The following is a 21107-nucleotide window of genomic DNA, read 5'->3' as shown; positions in this document are numbered from 1 at the left end:
GCGTTGATCGCAGCGTATTGGGACTGCGCCCAATCGATTTCTCTCGCAAAATTACGTCGGAATAGTGCCACAATTAATTTATTCCAGCTCTTTCGAAAATCGCGGAAATTTTCGCCAAAAATACAAAGGGGTTAACCTTCCTTTTTTTTTGACCAAAAAATTTTTCGTCTCAGATTTGATTCGTATGACTCTTTCCCAACCAATTGGACCCCAAGGAACTCAGATAACGCAGCAAAAGCAGCGTGGGATCAACGGGAGAGAAGATACGAGGAAAAAAGCACCTGCTGAAAAATGTCGAAAATTCAGGTTTTCGTTTTTTGGCTGTAACTTTTGATGCGTTGATCGCAGCGTATTGGGACTGCGCCCAATCGATTTTTCTCGCAAAATTACGTCGGAATAGTGCCACAATTAATTTATTCCAGCTCTTTCGAAAATCGCGAAAATTTTCGCCAAAAATACAAAGGGGTTAACCTTCCTTTTTTTTTGACCAAAAAATTTTTCGTCTCAGAATTGATTCGTATGACTCTTTCCCGACCAATTGGACCCCAAGGAACTCAGAAAACGCAGCAAAAGCAGCGTGGGATCAACGGGAGAGAAGATACGAGGAAAAAAGCACCTGCTGAAAAATGTCGAAAATTCAGGTTTTCGTTTTTTGGCTGTAACTTTTGATGCGTTGATCGCAGCGTATTGGGACTGCGCCCAATCGATTTCTCTCGCAAAATTACGTCGGAATAGTGCCACAATTAATTTATTCCAGCTCCTTTGAAAATCGCGAAAATTTTCGCCAAAAATACAAAGGGGTTAACCTTCCTTTTTTTTTGACCAAAAAATTTTTCGTCTCAGAATTGATTCGTATGACTCTTTCCCGACCAATTGGACCCCAAGGAACTCAGAAAACGCAGCAAAAGCAGCGTGGGATCAACGGGAGAGAAGATACGAGGAAAAAGGCACCTGCTGAAAAATGTAGAAATTCAGGTTTTCGTTTTTTGGCTGTAACTTTTGATGCGTTGATCGCAGCGTATTGGGACTGCGCCCAATCGATATCTCTCGCAAAATTACGTCGGAATAGTGCCACAATTAATTTATTCCAGCTCTTTTGAAAATCGCGAAAATTTTCGCCAAAAATACAAAGGGGTTAACCTTCCTTTTTTTTTGACCAAAAAATTTTTCGTCTCAGAATTGATTCGTATGACTCTTTCCCGACCAATTGGACCCCAAGGAACTCAGAAAACGCAGCAAACGCAGCGTGGGATCAACGGGAGAGAAGATACGAGGAAAAAAGCACCTGCTGAAAAATGTCGAAAATTCACGTTTTCGTTTTTTGGCTGTAACTTTTGATGCGTTGATCGCAGCGTATTGGGACTGCGCCCAATCGATTTCTCTCGCAAAATTACGTCGGAATAGTGCCACAATTAATTTATTCCAGCTCTTTCGAAAATCGCGGAAATTTTCGCCAAAAATACAAAGGGGTTAACCTTCCTTTTTTTTTGACCAAAAAATTTTTCGTCTCAGATTTGATTCGTATGACTCTTTCCCAACCAATTGGACCCCAAGGAACTCAGATAACGCAGCAAAAGCAGCGTGGGATCAACGGGAGAGAAGATACGAGGAAGAAAGCACCTGCTGAAAAATGTCGAAAATTCAGGTTTTCGTTTTTTGGCTGTAACTTTTGATGCGTTGATCGCAGCGTATTGGGACTGCGCCCAATCGATATCTCTCGCAAAATTACGTCGGAATAGTGCCACAATTAATTTATTCCAGCTCTTTTGAAAATCGCGAAAATTTTCGCCAAAAATACAAAGGGGTTAACCTTCCTTTTTTTTTGACCAAAAAATTTTTCGTCTCAGAATTGATTCGTATGACTCTTTCCCGACCAATTGGACCCCAAGGAACTCAGAAAACGCAGCAAACGCAGCGTGGGATCAACGGGAGAGAAGATACGAGGAAAAAAGCACCTGCTGAAAAATGTCGAAAATTCACGTTTTCGTTTTTTGGCTGTAACTTTTGATGCGTTGATCGCAGCGTATTGGGACTGCGCCCAATCGATTTCTCTCGCAAAATTACGTCGGAATAGTGCCACAATTAATTTATTCCAGCTCTTTCGAAAATCGCGGAAATTTTCGCCAAAAATACAAAGGGGTTAACCTTCCTTTTTTTTTGACCAAAAAATTTTTCGTCTCAGATTTGATTCGTATGACTCTTTCCCAACCAATTGGACCCCAAGGAACTCAGATAACGCAGCAAAAGCAGCGTGGGATCAACGGGAGAGAAGATACGAGGAAAAAAGCACCTGCTGAAAAATGTCGAAAATTCAGGTTTTCGTTTTTTGGCTGTAACTTTTGATGCGTTGATCGCAGCGTATTGGGACTGCGCCCAATCGATTTTTCTCGCAAAATTACGTCGGAATAGTGCCACAATTAATTTATTCCAGCTCTTTCGAAAATCGCGAAAATTTTCGCCAAAAATACAAAGGGGTTAACCTTCCTTTTTTTTTGACCAAAAAATTTTTCGTCTCAGAATTGATTCGTATGACTCTTTCCCGACCAATTGGACCCCAAGGAACTCAGAAAACGCAGCAAAAGCAGCGTGGGATCAACGGGAGAGAAGATACGAGGAAAAAAGCACCTGCTGAAAAATGTCGAAAATTCAGGTTTTCGTTTTTTGGCTGTAACTTTTGATGCGTTGATCGCAGCGTATTGGGACTGCGCCCAATCGATTTCTCTCGCAAAATTACGTCGGAATAGTGCCACAATTAATTTATTCCAGCTCCTTTGAAAATCGCGAAAATTTTCGCCAAAAATACAAAGGGGTTAACCTTCCTTTTTTTTTGACCAAAAAATTTTTCGTCTCAGAATTGATTCGTATGACTCTTTCCCGACCAATTGGACCCCAAGGAACTCAGAAAACGCAGCAAAAGCAGCGTGGGATCAACGGGAGAGAAGATACGAGGAAAAAGGCACCTGCTGAAAAATGTAGAAATTCAGGTTTTCGTTTTTTGGCTGTAACTTTTGATGCGTTGATCGCAGCGTATTGGGACTGCGCCCAATCAATTTCTTTCGCAAAATTACGTCGGAATAGTGCCACAATTAATTTATTCCAGCTCTTTTGAAAATCGCGAAAATTTTCGCCAAAAATACAAAGGGGTTAACCTTCCTTTTTTTTTGACCAAAAAATTTTTCGTCTCAGAATTGATTCGTATGACTCTTTCCCGACCAATTGGACCCCAAGGAACTCAGAAAACGCAGCAAACGCAGCGTGGGATCAACGGGAGAGAAGATACGAGGAAAAAAGCACCTGCTGAAAAATGTCGAAAATTCACGTTTTCGTTTTTTGGCTGTAACTTTTGATGCGTTGATCGCAGCGTATTGGGACTGCGCCCAATCGATTTCTCTCGCAAAATTACGTCGGAATAGTGCCACAATTAATTTATTCCAGCTCTTTCGAAAATCGCGGAAATTTTCGCCAAAAATACAAAGGGGTTAACCTTCCTTTTTTTTTGACCAAAAAATTTTTCGTCTCAGATTTGATTCGTATGACTCTTTCCCAACCAATTGGACCCCAAGGAACTCAGATAACGCAGCAAAAGCAGCGTGGGATCAACGGGAGAGAAGATACGAGGAAGAAAGCACCTGCTGAAAAATGTCGAAAATTCAGGTTTTCGTTTTTTGGCTGTAACTTTTGATGCGTTGATCGCAGCGTATTGAGACTGCGCCCAATCGATATCTCTCGCAAAATTACGTCGGAATAGTGCCACAATTAATTTATTCCAGCTCTTTTGAAAATCTCGAAAATTTTCGCCAAAAATACAAAGGGGTTAACCTTCCTTTTTTTTTGACCAAAAAATTTTTCGTCTCAGAATTGATTCGTATGACTCTTTCCCGACCAATTGGACCCCAAGGAACTCAGAAAACGCAGCAAAAGCAGCGTGGGATCAACGGGAGAGAAGATACGAGGAAAAAGGCACCTGCTGAAAAATGTAGAAATTCAGGTTTTCGTTTTTTGGCTGTAACTTTTGATGCGTTGATCGCAGCGTATTGGGACTGCGCCCAATCAATTTCTTTCGCAAAATTACGTCGGAATAGTGCCACAATTAATTTATTCCAGCTCTTTTGAAAATCGCGAAAATTTTCGCCAAAAATACAAAGGGGTTAACCTTCCTTTTTTTTTGACCAAAAAATTTTTCGTCTCAGAATTGATTCGTATGACTCTTTCCCGACCAATTGGACCCCAAGGAACTCAGAAAACGCAGCAAACGCAGCGTGGGATCAACGGGAGAGAAGATACGAGGAAAAAAGCACCTGCTGAAAAATGTCGAAAATTCAGGTTTTCGTTTTTCGGCTTTAACTTTTGATGCGTTGATCGCAGTGTATTGGGACTGCGCCCAATCGATTTCTCTCGCAAAATTACGTCGGAATAGTGCCACAATTAATTTATTCCAGCTCTTTTAAAATTCGCGAAAATTTTCGCCAAAAATACAAAGGGGTTAACCTTCCTTTTTTTTTGACCAAAAAATTTTTCGTCTCAGAATTGATTCGTATGACTCTTTCCCGACCAATTGGACCCCAAGGAACTCAGAAAACGCAGCAAAAGCAGCGTGGGATCAACGGGAGAGAAGATACGAGGAAAAAGGCACCTGCTGAAAAATGTAGAAATTCAGGTTTTCGTTTTTTGGCTGTAACTTTTGATGCGTTGATCGCAGCGTATTGGGACTGCGCCCAATCAATTTCTTTCGCAAAATTACGTCGGAATAGTGCCACAATTAATTTATTCCAGCTCTTTTGAAAATCGCGAAAATTTTCGCCAAAAATACAAAGGGGTTAACCTTCCTTTTTTTTTGACCAAAAAATTTTTCGTCTCAGAATTGATTCGTATGACTCTTTCCCGACCAATTGGACCCCAAGGAACTCAGAAAACGCAGCAAACGCAGCGTGGGATCAACGGGAGAGAAGATACGAGGAAAAAAGCACCTGCTGAAAAATGTCGAAAATTCACGTTTTCGTTTTTTGGCTGTAACTTTTGATGCGTTGATCGCAGCGTATTGGGACTGCGCCCAATCGATTTCTCTCGCAAAATTACGTCGGAATAGTGCCACAATTAATTTATTCCAGCTCTTTCGAAAATCGCGGAAATTTTCGCCAAAAATACAAAGGGGTTAACCTTCCTTTTTTTTTGACCAAAAAATTTTTCGTCTCAGATTTGATTCGTATGACTCTTTCCCAACCAATTGGACCCCAAGGAACTCAGATAACGCAGCAAAAGCAGCGTGGGATCAACGGGAGAGAAGATACGAGGAAGAAAGCACCTGCTGAAAAATGTCGAAAATTCAGGTTTTCGTTTTTTGGCTGTAACTTTTGATGCGTTGATCGCAGCGTATTGAGACTGCGCCCAATCGATATCTCTCGCAAAATTACGTCGGAATAGTGCCACAATTAATTTATTCCAGCTCTTTTGAAAATCTCGAAAATTTTCGCCAAAAATACAAAGGGGTTAACCTTCCTTTTTTTTTGACCAAAAAATTTTTCGTCTCAGAATTGATTCGTATGACTCTTTCCCGACCAATTGGACCCCAAGGAACTCAGAAAACGCAGCAAAAGCAGCGTGGGATCAACGGGAGAGAAGATACGAGGAAAAAGGCACCTGCTGAAAAATGTAGAAATTCAGGTTTTCGTTTTTTGGCTGTAACTTTTGATGCGTTGATCGCAGCGTATTGGGACTGCGCCCAATCAATTTCTTTCGCAAAATTACGTCGGAATAGTGCCACAATTAATTTATTCCAGCTCTTTTGAAAATCGCGAAAATTTTCGCCAAAAATACAAAGGGGTTAACCTTCCTTTTTTTTTGACCAAAAAATTTTTCGTCTCAGAATTGATTCGTATGACTCTTTCCCGACCAATTGGACCCCAAGGAACTCAGAAAACGCAGCAAACGCAGCGTGGGATCAACGGGAGAGAAGATACGAGGAAAAAAGCACCTGCTGAAAAATGTCGAAAATTCAGGTTTTCGTTTTTCGGCTTTAACTTTTGATGCGTTGATCGCAGTGTATTGGGACTGCGCCCAATCGATTTCTCTCGCAAAATTACGTCGGAATAGTGCCACAATTAATTTATTCCAGCTCTTTTAAAATTCGCGAAAATTTTCGCCAAAAATACAAAGGGGTTAACCTTCCTTTTTTTTTGACCAAAAAATTTTTCGTCTCAGAATTGATTCGTATGACTCTTTCCCGACCAATTGGACCCCAAGCAACTCAGAAAACGCAGCAGAAGCAGCGTGGGATCAACGGGAGAGAAGATACGAGGAAAAAAGCACCTGCTGAAAAATGTCGAAAATTCAGGTTTTCGTTTTTTGGCTGTAACTTTTGATGCGTTGATCGCAGCGTATTGGGACTGCGCCCAATCGATTTTTCTCGCAAAATTACGTCGGAATAGTGCCACAATTAATTTATTCCAGCTCTTTCGAAAATCGCGAAAATTTTCGCCAAAAATACAAAGGGGTTAACCTTCCTTTTTTTTTGACCAAAAAATTTTTCGTCTCAGAATTGATTCGTATGACTCTTTCCCGACCAATTGGACCCCAAGGAACTCAGAAAACGCAGCAAAAGCAGCGTGGGATCAACGGGAGAGAAGATACGAGGAAAAAAGCACCTGCTGAAAAATGTCGAAAATTCAGGTTTTCGTTTTTTGGCTGTAACTTTTGATGCGTTGATCGCAGCGTATTGGGACTGCGCCCAATCGATTTCTCTCGCAAAATTACGTCGGAATAGTGCCACAATTAATTTATTCCAGCTCCTTTGAAAATCGCGAAAATTTTCGCCAAAAATACAAAGGGGTTAACCTTCCTTTTTTTTTGACCAAAAAATTTTTCGTCTCAGAATTGATTCGTATGACTCTTTCCCGACCAATTGGACCCCAAGGAACTCAGAAAACGCAGCAAACGCAGCGTGGGATCAACGGGAGAGAAGATACGAGGAAAAAAGCACCTGCTGAAAAATGTCGAAAATTCAGGTTTTCGTTTTTCGGCTTTAACTTTTGATGCGTTGATCGCAGTGTATTGGGACTGCGCCCAATCGATTTCTCTCGCAAAATTACGTCGGAATAGTGCCACAATTAATTTATTCCAGCTCTTTTAAAATTCGCGAAAATTTTCGCCAAAAATACAAAGGGGTTAACCTTCCTTTTTTTTTGACCAAAAAATTTTTCGTCTCAGAATTGATTCGTATGACTCTTTCCCGACCAATTGGACCCCAAGCAACTCAGAAAACGCAGCAGAAGCAGCGTGGGATCAACGGGAGAGAAGATACGAGGAAAAAAGCACCTGCTGAAAAATGTCGAAAATTCAGGTTTTCGTTTTTTGGCTGTAACTTTTGATGCGTTGATCGCAGCGTATTGGGACTGCGCCCAATCGATTTTTCTCGCAAAATTACGTCGGAATAGTGCCACAATTAATTTATTCCAGCTCTTTCGAAAATCGCGAAAATTTTCGCCAAAAATACAAAGGGGTTAACCTTCCTTTTTTTTTGACCAAAAAATTTTTCGTCTCAGAATTGATTCGTATGACTCTTTCCCGACCAATTGGACCCCAAGGAACTCAGAAAACGCAGCAAAAGCAGCGTGGGATCAACGGGAGAGAAGATACGAGGAAAAAAGCACCTGCTGAAAAATGTCGAAAATTCAGGTTTTCGTTTTTTGGCTGTAACTTTTGATGCGTTGATCGCAGCGTATTGGGACTGCGCCCAATCGATTTCTCTCGCAAAATTACGTCGGAATAGTGCCACAATTAATTTATTCCAGCTCCTTTGAAAATCGCGAAAATTTTCGCCAAAAATACAAAGGGGTTAACCTTCCTTTTTTTTTGACCAAAAAATTTTTCGTCTCAGAATTGATTCGTATGACTCTTTCCCGACCAATTGGACCCCAAGGAACTCAGAAAACGCAGCAAAAGCAGCGTGGGATCAACGGGAGAGAAGATACGAGGAAAAAAGCACCTGCTGAAAAATGTCGAAAATTCAGGTTTTCGTTTTTTGGCTGTAACTTTTGATGCGTTGATCGCAGCGTATTGGGACTGCGCCCAATCGATTTCTCTCGCAAAATTACGTCGGAATAGTGCCACAATTAATTTATTCCAGCTCCTTTGAAAATCGCGAAAATTTTCGCAAAAAATACAAAGGGGTTAACCTTCCTTTTTTTTTGACCAAAAAATTTTTCGTCTCAGAATTGATTCGTATGACTCTTTCCCGACCAATTGGACCCCAAGGAACTCAGAAAACGCAGCAAAAGCAGCGTGGGATCAACGGGAGAGAAGATACGTGGAAAAAAGCACCTGCTGAAAAATGTCGGAAATTCAGGTTTTCGTTTTTTGGCTGTAACTTTTGATGCGTTGATCGCAGCGTATTGGGACTGCGCCCAATCGATTTCTCTCGCAAAATTACGTCGGAATAGTGCCACAATTAATTTATTCCAGCTCTTTTGAAAATCGCGAAAATTTTCGCCAAAAATACAAAGGGGTTAACCTGCCTTTTTTTTTGACCAAAAAATTTTTCGTCTCAGAATTGATTCGTATGACTCTTTCCCGACCAATTGGACCCCAAGGAACTCAGAAAACGCAGCAAAAGCAGCGTGGGATCAACGGGAGAGAAGATACGAGGAAAAAAGCACCTGCTGAAAAATGTCGAAAATTCAGGTTTTCGTTTTTTGGCTGTAACTTTTGATGCGTTGATCGCAGCGTATTGGGACTGCGCCCAATCGATTTCTCTCGCAAAATTACGTCGGAATAGTGCCACAATTGATTTATTCCAGCTCTTTTGAAAATCGCGAAAATTTTCGCCAAAAATACAAAGGGGTTAACCTTCCTTTTTTTTTGACCAAAAAATTTTTCGTCTCAGAATTGATTCGTATGACTCTCTCCCGACCAATTGGACCCCAAGGAACTCAGAAAACGCAGCAAAAGCAGCGTGGGATCAACGGGAGAGAAGATACGAGGAAAAAGGCACCTGCTGAAAAATGTCGAAAATTCAGGTTTTCGTTTTTTGGCTGTAACTTTTGATGCGTTGATCGCAGCGTATTGGGACTGCGCCCAATCGATTTCTCTCGCAAAATTACGTCGGAATAGTGCCACAATTAATTTATTCCAGCTCTTTTGAAAATCGCGAAAATTTTCGCCAAAAATACAAAGGGGTTAACCTTCCTTTTTTTTTGACCAAAAAATTTTTCGTCTCAGAATTGATTCGTATGACTCTCTCCCGACCAATTGGACCCCAAGGAACTCAGAAAACGCAGCAAAAGCAGCGTGGGATCAACGGGAGAGAAGATACGAGGAAAAAAGCACCTGCTGAAAAATGTCGAAAATTCAGGTTTTCGTTTTTTGGCTGTAACTTTTGATGCGTTGATCGCAGCGTATTGGGACTGCGCCCAATCGATTTCTCTCGCAAAATTACGTCGGAATAGTGCCACAATTAATTTATTCCAGCTCTTTTGAAAATCGCGAAAATTTTCGCCAAAAATACAGAGGGGTTAACCTTCCTTTTTTTTTGACCAAAAAATTTTTCGTCTCAGAATTGATTCGTATGACTCTCTCCCGACCAATTGGACCCCAAGGAACTCAGAAAACGCAGCAAAAGCAGTGTGGGATCAACGGGAGAGAAGATACGAGGAAAAAAGCACCTGCTGAAAAATGTCGAAAATTCACGTTTTCGTTTTTTGGCTGTAACTTTTGATGCGTTGATCGCAGCGTATTGGGACTGCGCCCAATCGATTTCTCTCGCAAAATTACGTCGGAATAGTGCCACAATTAATTTATTCCAGCTCTTTTGAAAATCGCGAAAATTTTCGCCAAAAATACAGAGGGGTTAACCTTCCTTTTTTTTTGACCAAAAAATTTTTCGTCTCAGAATTGATTCGTATGACTCTTTCCCGACCAATTGGACCCCAAGCAACTCAGAAAACGCAGCAGAAGCAGCGTGGGATCAACGGGAGAGAAGATACGAGGAAGAAAGCACCTGCTGAAAAATGTCGAAAATTCAGGTTTTCGTTTTTTGGCTGTAACTTTTGATGCGTTGATCGCAGCGTATTGGGACTGCGCCCAATCGATATCTCTCGCAAAATTACGTCGGAATAGTGCCACAATTAATTTATTCCAGCTCTTTTGAAAATCGCGAAAATTTTCGCCAAAAATACAAAGGGGTTAACCTTCCTTTTTTTTTGACCAAAAAATTTTTCGTCTCAGAATTGATTCGTATGACTCTTTCCCGACCAATTGGACCCCAAGGAACTCAGAAAACGCAGCAAACGCAGCGTGGGATCAACGGGAGAGAAGATACGAGGAAAAAAGCACCTGCTGAAAAATGTCGAAAATTCACGTTTTCGTTTTTTGGCTGTAACTTTTGATGCGTTGATCGCAGCGTATTGGGACTGCGCCCAATCGATTTCTCTCGCAAAATTACGTCGGAATAGTGCCACAATTAATTTATTCCAGCTCTTTCGAAAATCGCGGAAATTTTCGCCAAAAATACAAAGGGGTTAACCTTCCTTTTTTTTTGACCAAAAAATTTTTCGTCTCAGATTTGATTCGTATGACTCTTTCCCAACCAATTGGACCCCAAGGAACTCAGATAACGCAGCAAAAGCAGCGTGGGATCAACGGGAGAGAAGATACGAGGAAAAAAGCACCTGCTGAAAAATGTCGAAAATTCAGGTTTTCGTTTTTTGGCTGTAACTTTTGATGCGTTGATCGCAGCGTATTGGGACTGCGCCCAATCGATTTTTCTCGCAAAATTACGTCGGAATAGTGCCACAATTAATTTATTCCAGCTCTTTCGAAAATCGCGAAAATTTTCGCCAAAAATACAAAGGGGTTAACCTTCCTTTTTTTTTGACCAAAAAATTTTTCGTCTCAGAATTGATTCGTATGACTCTTTCCCGACCAATTGGACCCCAAGGAACTCAGAAAACGCAGCAAAAGCAGCGTGGGATCAACGGGAGAGAAGATACGAGGAAAAAAGCACCTGCTGAAAAATGTCGAAAATTCAGGTTTTCGTTTTTTGGCTGTAACTTTTGATGCGTTGATCGCAGCGTATTGGGACTGCGCCCAATCGATTTCTCTCGCAAAATTACGTCGGAATAGTGCCACAATTAATTTATTCCAGCTCCTTTGAAAATCGCGAAAATTTTCGCCAAAAATACAAAGGGGTTAACCTTCCTTTTTTTTTGACCAAAAAATTTTTCGTCTCAGAATTGATTCGTATGACTCTTTCCCGACCAATTGGACCCCAAGGAACTCAGAAAACGCAGCAAAAGCAGCGTGGGATCAACGGGAGAGAAGATACGAGGAAAAAGGCACCTGCTGAAAAATGTAGAAATTCAGGTTTTCGTTTTTTGGCTGTAACTTTTGATGCGTTGATCGCAGCGTATTGGGACTGCGCCCAATCGATATCTCTCGCAAAATTACGTCGGAATAGTGCCACAATTAATTTATTCCAGCTCTTTTGAAAATCGCGAAAATTTTCGCCAAAAATACAAAGGGGTTAACCTTCCTTTTTTTTTGACCAAAAAATTTTTCGTCTCAGAATTGATTCGTATGACTCTTTCCCGACCAATTGGACCCCAAGGAACTCAGAAAACGCAGCAAACGCAGCGTGGGATCAACGGGAGAGAAGATACGAGGAAAAAAGCACCTGCTGAAAAATGTCGAAAATTCACGTTTTCGTTTTTTGGCTGTAACTTTTGATGCGTTGATCGCAGCGTATTGGGACTGCGCCCAATCGATTTCTCTCGCAAAATTACGTCGGAATAGTGCCACAATTAATTTATTCCAGCTCTTTCGAAAATCGCGGAAATTTTCGCCAAAAATACAAAGGGGTTAACCTTCCTTTTTTTTTGACCAAAAAATTTTTCGTCTCAGATTTGATTCGTATGACTCTTTCCCAACCAATTGGACCCCAAGGAACTCAGATAACGCAGCAAAAGCAGCGTGGGATCAACGGGAGAGAAGATACGAGGAAGAAAGCACCTGCTGAAAAATGTCGAAAATTCAGGTTTTCGTTTTTTGGCTGTAACTTTTGATGCGTTGATCGCAGCGTATTGGGACTGCGCCCAATCGATATCTCTCGCAAAATTACGTCGGAATAGTGCCACAATTAATTTATTCCAGCTCTTTTGAAAATCGCGAAAATTTTCGCCAAAAATACAAAGGGGTTAACCTTCCTTTTTTTTTGACCAAAAAATTTTTCGTCTCAGAATTGATTCGTATGACTCTTTCCCGACCAATTGGACCCCAAGGAACTCAGAAAACGCAGCAAACGCAGCGTGGGATCAACGGGAGAGAAGATACGAGGAAAAAAGCACCTGCTGAAAAATGTCGAAAATTCACGTTTTCGTTTTTTGGCTGTAACTTTTGATGCGTTGATCGCAGCGTATTGGGACTGCGCCCAATCGATTTCTCTCGCAAAATTACGTCGGAATAGTGCCACAATTAATTTATTCCAGCTCTTTCGAAAATCGCGGAAATTTTCGCCAAAAATACAAAGGGGTTAACCTTCCTTTTTTTTTGACCAAAAAATTTTTCGTCTCAGATTTGATTCGTATGACTCTTTCCCAACCAATTGGACCCCAAGGAACTCAGATAACGCAGCAAAAGCAGCGTGGGATCAACGGGAGAGAAGATACGAGGAAAAAAGCACCTGCTGAAAAATGTCGAAAATTCAGGTTTTCGTTTTTTGGCTGTAACTTTTGATGCGTTGATCGCAGCGTATTGGGACTGCGCCCAATCGATTTTTCTCGCAAAATTACGTCGGAATAGTGCCACAATTAATTTATTCCAGCTCTTTCGAAAATCGCGAAAATTTTCGCCAAAAATACAAAGGGGTTAACCTTCCTTTTTTTTTGACCAAAAAATTTTTCGTCTCAGAATTGATTCGTATGACTCTTTCCCGACCAATTGGACCCCAAGGAACTCAGAAAACGCAGCAAAAGCAGCGTGGGATCAACGGGAGAGAAGATACGAGGAAAAAAGCACCTGCTGAAAAATGTCGAAAATTCAGGTTTTCGTTTTTTGGCTGTAACTTTTGATGCGTTGATCGCAGCGTATTGGGACTGCGCCCAATCGATTTCTCTCGCAAAATTACGTCGGAATAGTGCCACAATTAATTTATTCCAGCTCCTTTGAAAATCGCGAAAATTTTCGCCAAAAATACAAAGGGGTTAACCTTCCTTTTTTTTTGACCAAAAAATTTTTCGTCTCAGAATTGATTCGTATGACTCTTTCCCGACCAATTGGACCCCAAGGAACTCAGAAAACGCAGCAAAAGCAGCGTGGGATCAACGGGAGAGAAGATACGAGGAAAAAGGCACCTGCTGAAAAATGTAGAAATTCAGGTTTTCGTTTTTTGGCTGTAACTTTTGATGCGTTGATCGCAGCGTATTGGGACTGCGCCCAATCAATTTCTTTCGCAAAATTACGTCGGAATAGTGCCACAATTAATTTATTCCAGCTCTTTTGAAAATCGCGAAAATTTTCGCCAAAAATACAAAGGGGTTAACCTTCCTTTTTTTTTGACCAAAAAATTTTTCGTCTCAGAATTGATTCGTATGACTCTTTCCCGACCAATTGGACCCCAAGGAACTCAGAAAACGCAGCAAACGCAGCGTGGGATCAACGGGAGAGAAGATACGAGGAAAAAAGCACCTGCTGAAAAATGTCGAAAATTCACGTTTTCGTTTTTTGGCTGTAACTTTTGATGCGTTGATCGCAGCGTATTGGGACTGCGCCCAATCGATTTCTCTCGCAAAATTACGTCGGAATAGTGCCACAATTAATTTATTCCAGCTCTTTCGAAAATCGCGGAAATTTTCGCCAAAAATACAAAGGGGTTAACCTTCCTTTTTTTTTGACCAAAAAATTTTTCGTCTCAGATTTGATTCGTATGACTCTTTCCCAACCAATTGGACCCCAAGGAACTCAGATAACGCAGCAAAAGCAGCGTGGGATCAACGGGAGAGAAGATACGAGGAAGAAAGCACCTGCTGAAAAATGTCGAAAATTCAGGTTTTCGTTTTTTGGCTGTAACTTTTGATGCGTTGATCGCAGCGTATTGAGACTGCGCCCAATCGATATCTCTCGCAAAATTACGTCGGAATAGTGCCACAATTAATTTATTCCAGCTCTTTTGAAAATCTCGAAAATTTTCGCCAAAAATACAAAGGGGTTAACCTTCCTTTTTTTTTGACCAAAAAATTTTTCGTCTCAGAATTGATTCGTATGACTCTTTCCCGACCAATTGGACCCCAAGGAACTCAGAAAACGCAGCAAAAGCAGCGTGGGATCAACGGGAGAGAAGATACGAGGAAAAAGGCACCTGCTGAAAAATGTAGAAATTCAGGTTTTCGTTTTTTGGCTGTAACTTTTGATGCGTTGATCGCAGCGTATTGGGACTGCGCCCAATCAATTTCTTTCGCAAAATTACGTCGGAATAGTGCCACAATTAATTTATTCCAGCTCTTTTGAAAATCGCGAAAATTTTCGCCAAAAATACAAAGGGGTTAACCTTCCTTTTTTTTTGACCAAAAAATTTTTCGTCTCAGAATTGATTCGTATGACTCTTTCCCGACCAATTGGACCCCAAGGAACTCAGAAAACGCAGCAAACGCAGCGTGGGATCAACGGGAGAGAAGATACGAGGAAAAAAGCACCTGCTGAAAAATGTCGAAAATTCAGGTTTTCGTTTTTCGGCTTTAACTTTTGATGCGTTGATCGCAGTGTATTGGGACTGCGCCCAATCGATTTCTCTCGCAAAATTACGTCGGAATAGTGCCACAATTAATTTATTCCAGCTCTTTTAAAATTCGCGAAAATTTTCGCCAAAAATACAAAGGGGTTAACCTTCCTTTTTTTTTGACCAAAAAATTTTTCGTCTCAGAATTGATTCGTATGACTCTTTCCCGACCAATTGGACCCCAAGGAACTCAGAAAACGCAGCAAAAGCAGCGTGGGATCAACGGGAGAGAAGATACGAGGAAAAAGGCACCTGCTGAAAAATGTAGAAATTCAGGTTTTCGTTTTTTGGCTGTAACTTTTGATGCGTTGATCGCAGCGTATTGGGACTGCGCCCAATCAATTTCTTTCGCAAAATTACGTCGGAATAGTGCCACAATTAATTTATTCCAGCTCTTTTGAAAATCGCGAAAATTTTCGCCAAAAATACAAAGGGGTTAACCTTCCTTTTTTTTTGACCAAAAAATTTTTCGTCTCAGAATTGATTCGTATGACTCTTTCCCGACCAATTGGACCCCAAGGAACTCAGAAAACGCAGCAAACGCAGCGTGGGATCAACGGGAGAGAAGATACGAGGAAAAAAGCACCTGCTGAAAAATGTCGAAAATTCACGTTTTCGTTTTTTGGCTGTAACTTTTGATGCGTTGATCGCAGCGTATTGGGACTGCGCCCAATCGATTTCTCTCGCAAAATTACGTCGGAATAGTGCCACAATTAATTTATTCCAGCTCTTTCGAAAATCGCGGAAATTTTCGCCAAAAATACAAAGGGGTTAACCTTCCTTTTTTTTTGACCAAAAAATTTTTCGTCTCAGATTTGATTCGTATGACTCTTTCCCAACCAATTGGACCCCAAGGAACTCAGATAACGCAGCAAAAGCAGCGTGGGATCAACGGGAGAGAAGATACGAGGAAGAAAGCACCTGCTGAAAAATGTCGAAAATTCAGGTTTTCGTTTTTTGGCTGTAACTTTTGATGCGTTGATCGCAGCGTATTGAGACTGCGCCCAATCGATATCTCTCGCAAAATTACGTCGGAATAGTGCCACAATTAATTTATTCCAGCTCTTTTGAAAATCTCGAAAATTTTCGCCAAAAATACAAAGGGGTTAACCTTCCTTTTTTTTTGACCAAAAAATTTTTCGTCTCAGAATTGATTCGTATGACTCTTTCCCGACCAATTGGACCCCAAGGAACTCAGAAAACGCAGCAAAAGCAGCGTGGGATCAACGGGAGAGAAGATACGAGGAAAAAGGCACCTGCTGAAAAATGTAGAAATTCAGGTTTTCGTTTTTTGGCTGTAACTTTTGATGCGTTGATCGCAGCGTATTGGGACTGCGCCCAATCAATTTCTTTCGCAAAATTACGTCGGAATAGTGCCACAATTAATTTATTCCAGCTCTTTTGAAAATCGCGAAAATTTTCGCCAAAAATACAAAGGGGTTAACCTTCCTTTTTTTTTGACCAAAAAATTTTTCGTCTCAGAATTGATTCGTATGACTCTTTCCCGACCAATTGGACCCCAAGGAACTCAGAAAACGCAGCAAACGCAGCGTGGGATCAACGGGAGAGAAGATACGAGGAAAAAAGCACCTGCTGAAAAATGTCGAAAATTCAGGTTTTCGTTTTTCGGCTTTAACTTTTGATGCGTTGATCGCAGTGTATTGGGACTGCGCCCAATCGATTTCTCTCGCAAAATTACGTCGGAATAGTGCCACAATTAATTTATTCCAGCTCTTTTAAAATTCGCGAAAATTTTCGCCAAAAATACAAAGGGGTTAACCTTCCTTTTTTTTTGACCAAAAAATTTTTCGTCTCAGAATTGATTCGTATGACTCTTTCCCGACCAATTGGACCCCAAGCAACTCAGAAAACGCAGCAGAAGCAGCGTGGGATCAACGGGAGAGAAGATACGAGGAAAAAAGCACCTGCTGAAAAATGTCGAAAATTCAGGTTTTCGTTTTTTGGCTGTAACTTTTGATGCGTTGATCGCAGCGTATTGGGACTGCGCCCAATCGATTTTTCTCGCAAAATTACGTCGGAATAGTGCCACAATTAATTTATTCCAGCTCTTTCGAAAATCGCGAAAATTTTCGCCAAAAATACAAAGGGGTTAACCTTCCTTTTTTTTTGACCAAAAAATTTTTCGTCTCAGAATTGATTCGTATGACTCTTTCCCGACCAATTGGACCCCAAGGAACTCAGAAAACGCAGCAAAAGCAGCGTGGGATCAACGGGAGAGAAGATACGAGGAAAAAAGCACCTGCTGAAAAATGTCGAAAATTCAGGTTTTCGTTTTTTGGCTGTAACTTTTGATGCGTTGATCGCAGCGTATTGGGACTGCGCCCAATCGATTTCTCTCGCAAAATTACGTCGGAATAGTGCCACAATTAATTTATTCCAGCTCCTTTGAAAATCGCGAAAATTTTCGCCAAAAATACAAAGGGGTTAACCTTCCTTTTTTTTTGACCAAAAAATTTTTCGTCTCAGAATTGATTCGTATGACTCTTTCCCGACCAATTGGACCCCAAGGAACTCAGAAAACGCAGCAAACGCAGCGTGGGATCAACGGGAGAGAAGATACGAGGAAAAAAGCACCTGCTGAAAAATGTCGAAAATTCAGGTTTTCGTTTTTCGGCTTTAACTTTTGATGCGTTGATCGCAGTGTATTGGGACTGCGCCCAATCGATTTCTCTCGCAAAATTACGTCGGAATAGTGCCACAATTAATTTATTCCAGCTCTTTTAAAATTCGCGAAAATTTTCGCCAAAAATACAAAGGGGTTAACCTTCCTTTTTTTTTGACCAAAAAATTTTTCGTCTCAGAATTGATTCGTATGACTCTTTCCCGACCAATTGGACCCCAAGCAACTCAGAAAACGCAGCAGAAGCAGCGTGGGATCAACGGGAGAGAAGATACGAGGAAAAAAGCACCTGCTGAAAAATGTCGAAAATTCAGGTTTTCGTTTTTTGGCTGTAACTTTTGATGCGTTGATCGCAGCGTATTGGGACTGCGCCCAATCGATTTTTCTCGCAAAATTACGTCGGAATAGTGCCACAATTAATTTATTCCAGCTCTTTCGAAAATCGCGAAAATTTTCGCCAAAAATACAAAGGGGTTAACCTTCCTTTTTTTTTGACCAAAAAATTTTTCGTCTCAGAATTGATTCGTATGACTCTTTCCCGACCAATTGGACCCCAAGGAACTCAGAAAACGCAGCAAAAGCAGCGTGGGATCAACGGGAGAGAAGATACGAGGAAAAAAGCACCTGCTGAAAAATGTCGAAAATTCAGGTTTTCGTTTTTTGGCTGTAACTTTTGATGCGTTGATCGCAGCGTATTGGGACTGCGCCCAATCGATTTCTCTCGCAAAATTACGTCGGAATAGTGCCACAATTAATTTATTCCAGCTCCTTTGAAAATCGCGAAAATTTTCGCCAAAAATACAAAGGGGTTAACCTTCCTTTTTTTTTGACCAAAAAATTTTTCGTCTCAGAATTGATTCGTATGACTCTTTCCCGACCAATTGGACCCCAAGGAACTCAGAAAACGCAGCAAAAGCAGCGTGGGATCAACGGGAGAGAAGATACGAGGAAAAAAGCACCTGCTGAAAAATGTCGAAAATTCAGGTTTTCGTTTTTTGGCTGTAACTTTTGATGCGTTGATCGCAGCGTATTGGGACTGCGCCCAATCGATTTCTCTCGCAAAATTACGTCGGAATAGTGCCACAATTAATTTATTCCAGCTCCTTTGAAAATCGCGAAAATTTTCGCAAAAAATACAAAGGGGTTAACCTTCCTTTTTTTTTGACCAAAAAATTTTTCGTCTCAGAATTGATTCGTATGACTCTTTCCCGACCAATTGGACCCCAAGGAACTCAGAAAACGCAGCAAAAGCAGCGTGGGATCAACGGGAGAGAAGATACGTGGAAAAAAGCACCTGCTGAAAAATGTCGGAAATTCAGGTTTTCGTTTTTTGGCTGTAACTTTTGATGCGTTGATCGCAGCGTATTGGGACTGCGCCCAATCGATTTCTCTCGCAAAATTACGTCGGAATAGTGCCACAATTAATTTATTCCAGCTCTTTTGAAAATCGCGAAAATTTTCGCCAAAAATACAAAGGGGTTAACCTGCCTTTTTTTTTGACCAAAAAATTTTTCGTCTCAGAATTGATTCGTATGACTCTTTCCCGACCAATTGGACCCCAAGGAACTCAGAAAACGCAGCAAAAGCAGCGTGGGATCAACGGGAGAGAAGATACGAGGAAAAAAGCACCTGCTGAAAAATGTCGAAAATTCAGGTTTTCGTTTTTTGGCTGTAACTTTTGATGCGTTGATCGCAGCGTATTGGGACTGCGCCCAATCGATTTCTCTCGCAAAATTACGTCGGAATAGTGCCACAATTGATTTATTCCAGCTCTTTTGAAAATCGCGAAAATTTTCGCCAAAAATACAAAGGGGTTAACCTTCCTTTTTTTTTGACCAAAAAATTTTTCGTCTCAGAATTGATTCGTATGACTCTCTCCCGACCAATTGGACCCCAAGGAACTCAGAAAACGCAGCAAAAGCAGCGTGGGATCAACGGGAGAGAAGATACGAGGAAAAAGGCACCTGCTGAAAAATGTCGAAAATTCAGGTTTTCGTTTTTTGGCTGTAACTTTTGATGCGTTGATCGCAGCGTATTGGGACTGCGCCCAATCGATTTCTCTCGCAAAATTACGTCGGAATAGTGCCACAATTAATTTATTCCAGCTCTTTTGAAAATCGCGAAAATTTTCGCCAAAAATACAAAGGGGTTAACCTTCCTTTTTTTTTGACCAAAAAATTTTTCGTCTCAGAATTGATTCGTATGACTCTCTCCCGACCAATTGGACCCCAAGGAACTCAGAAAACGCAGCAAAAGCAGCGTGGGATCAACGGGAGAGAAGATACGAGGAAAAAAGCACCTGCTGAAAAATGTCGAAAATTCAGGTTTTCGTTTTTTGGCTGTAACTTTTGATGCGTTGATCGCAGCGTATTGGGACTGCGCCCAATCGATTTCTCTCGCAAAATTACGTCGGAATAGTGCCACAATTAATTTATTCCAGCTCTTTTGAAAATCGCGAAAATTTTCGCCAAAAATACAGAGGGGTTAACCTTCCTTTTTTTTTGACCAAAAAATTTTTCGTCTCAGAATTGATTCGTATGACTCTCTCCCGACCAATTGGACCCCAAGGAACTCAGAAAACGCAGCAAAAGCAGTGTGGGATCAACGGGAGAGAAGATACGAGGAAAAAAGCACCTGCTGAAAAATGTCGAAAATTCACGTTTTCGTTTTTTGGCTGTAACTTTTGATGCGTTGATCGCAGCGTATTGGGACTGCGCCCAATCGATTTCTCTCGCAAAATTACGTCGGAATAGTGCCACAATTAATTTATTCCAGCTCTTTTGAAAATCGCGAAAATTTTCGCCAAAAATACAGAGGGGTTAACCTTCCTTTTTTTTTGACCAAAAAATTTTTCGTCTCAGAATTGATTCGTATGACTCTCTCCCGACCAATTGGACCCCAAGGAACTCAGAAAACGCAGCAAAAGCAGCGTGGGATCAACGGGAGAGAAGATACGAGGAAAAAAGCACCTGCTGAAAAATGTCGAAAATTCACGTTTTCGTTTTTTGGCTGTAACTTTTGATGCGTTGATCGCAGCGTATTGGGACTGCGCCCAATCGATTTCTCTCGCAAAATTACGTCGGAATAGTGCCACAATTAATTTATTCCAGCTCCTTTGAAAATCGCGAAAATTTTCGCCAAAAATACAAAGGGGTTAACCTTCCTTTTTTTTTGACCAAAAAATTTTTCGTCTCAGAATTGATTCGTATGACTCTTTCCCGACCAATTGGACCCCAAGGAACTCAGAAAACGCAGCAAAAGCAGCGTGGGATCAACGGGAGAGAAGATACGAGGAAAAAAGCACCTGCTGAAAAATGTCGAAAATTCAGGTTTTCGTTTTTTGGCTGTAACTTTTGATGCGTTGATCGCAGCGTATTGGGACTGCGCCCAATCGATTTCTCTCGCAAAATTACGTCGGAATAGTGCCACAATTAATTTATTTCAGCTCTTCTGAAAATCGCGAAAATTTTCGCCAAAAATACAAAGGGGTTAACCTTCCTTTTTTTTTGACCAAAAAATTTTTCGTCTCAGAATTGATTCGTATGACTCTCTCCCGACCAATTGGACCCCAAGGAACTCAGAAAACGCAGCAAAAGCAGCGTGGGATCAACGGGAGAGAAGATACGAGGAAAAAAGCACCTGCTGAAAAATGTCGAAAATTCACGTTTTCGTTTTTTGGCTGTAACTTTTGATGCGTTGATCGCA

The sequence above is a fragment of the Neodiprion fabricii genome, chromosome 4 (genome assembly GCF_021155785.1).
Source record: "Neodiprion fabricii isolate iyNeoFabr1 chromosome 4, iyNeoFabr1.1, whole genome shotgun sequence".
NCBI lineage: Eukaryota > Metazoa > Arthropoda > Insecta > Hymenoptera > Diprionidae > Neodiprion > Neodiprion fabricii.
The sequence above is the reverse complement of the archived record's forward strand: the minus strand, read 5'-3'. Positions refer to the sequence as shown.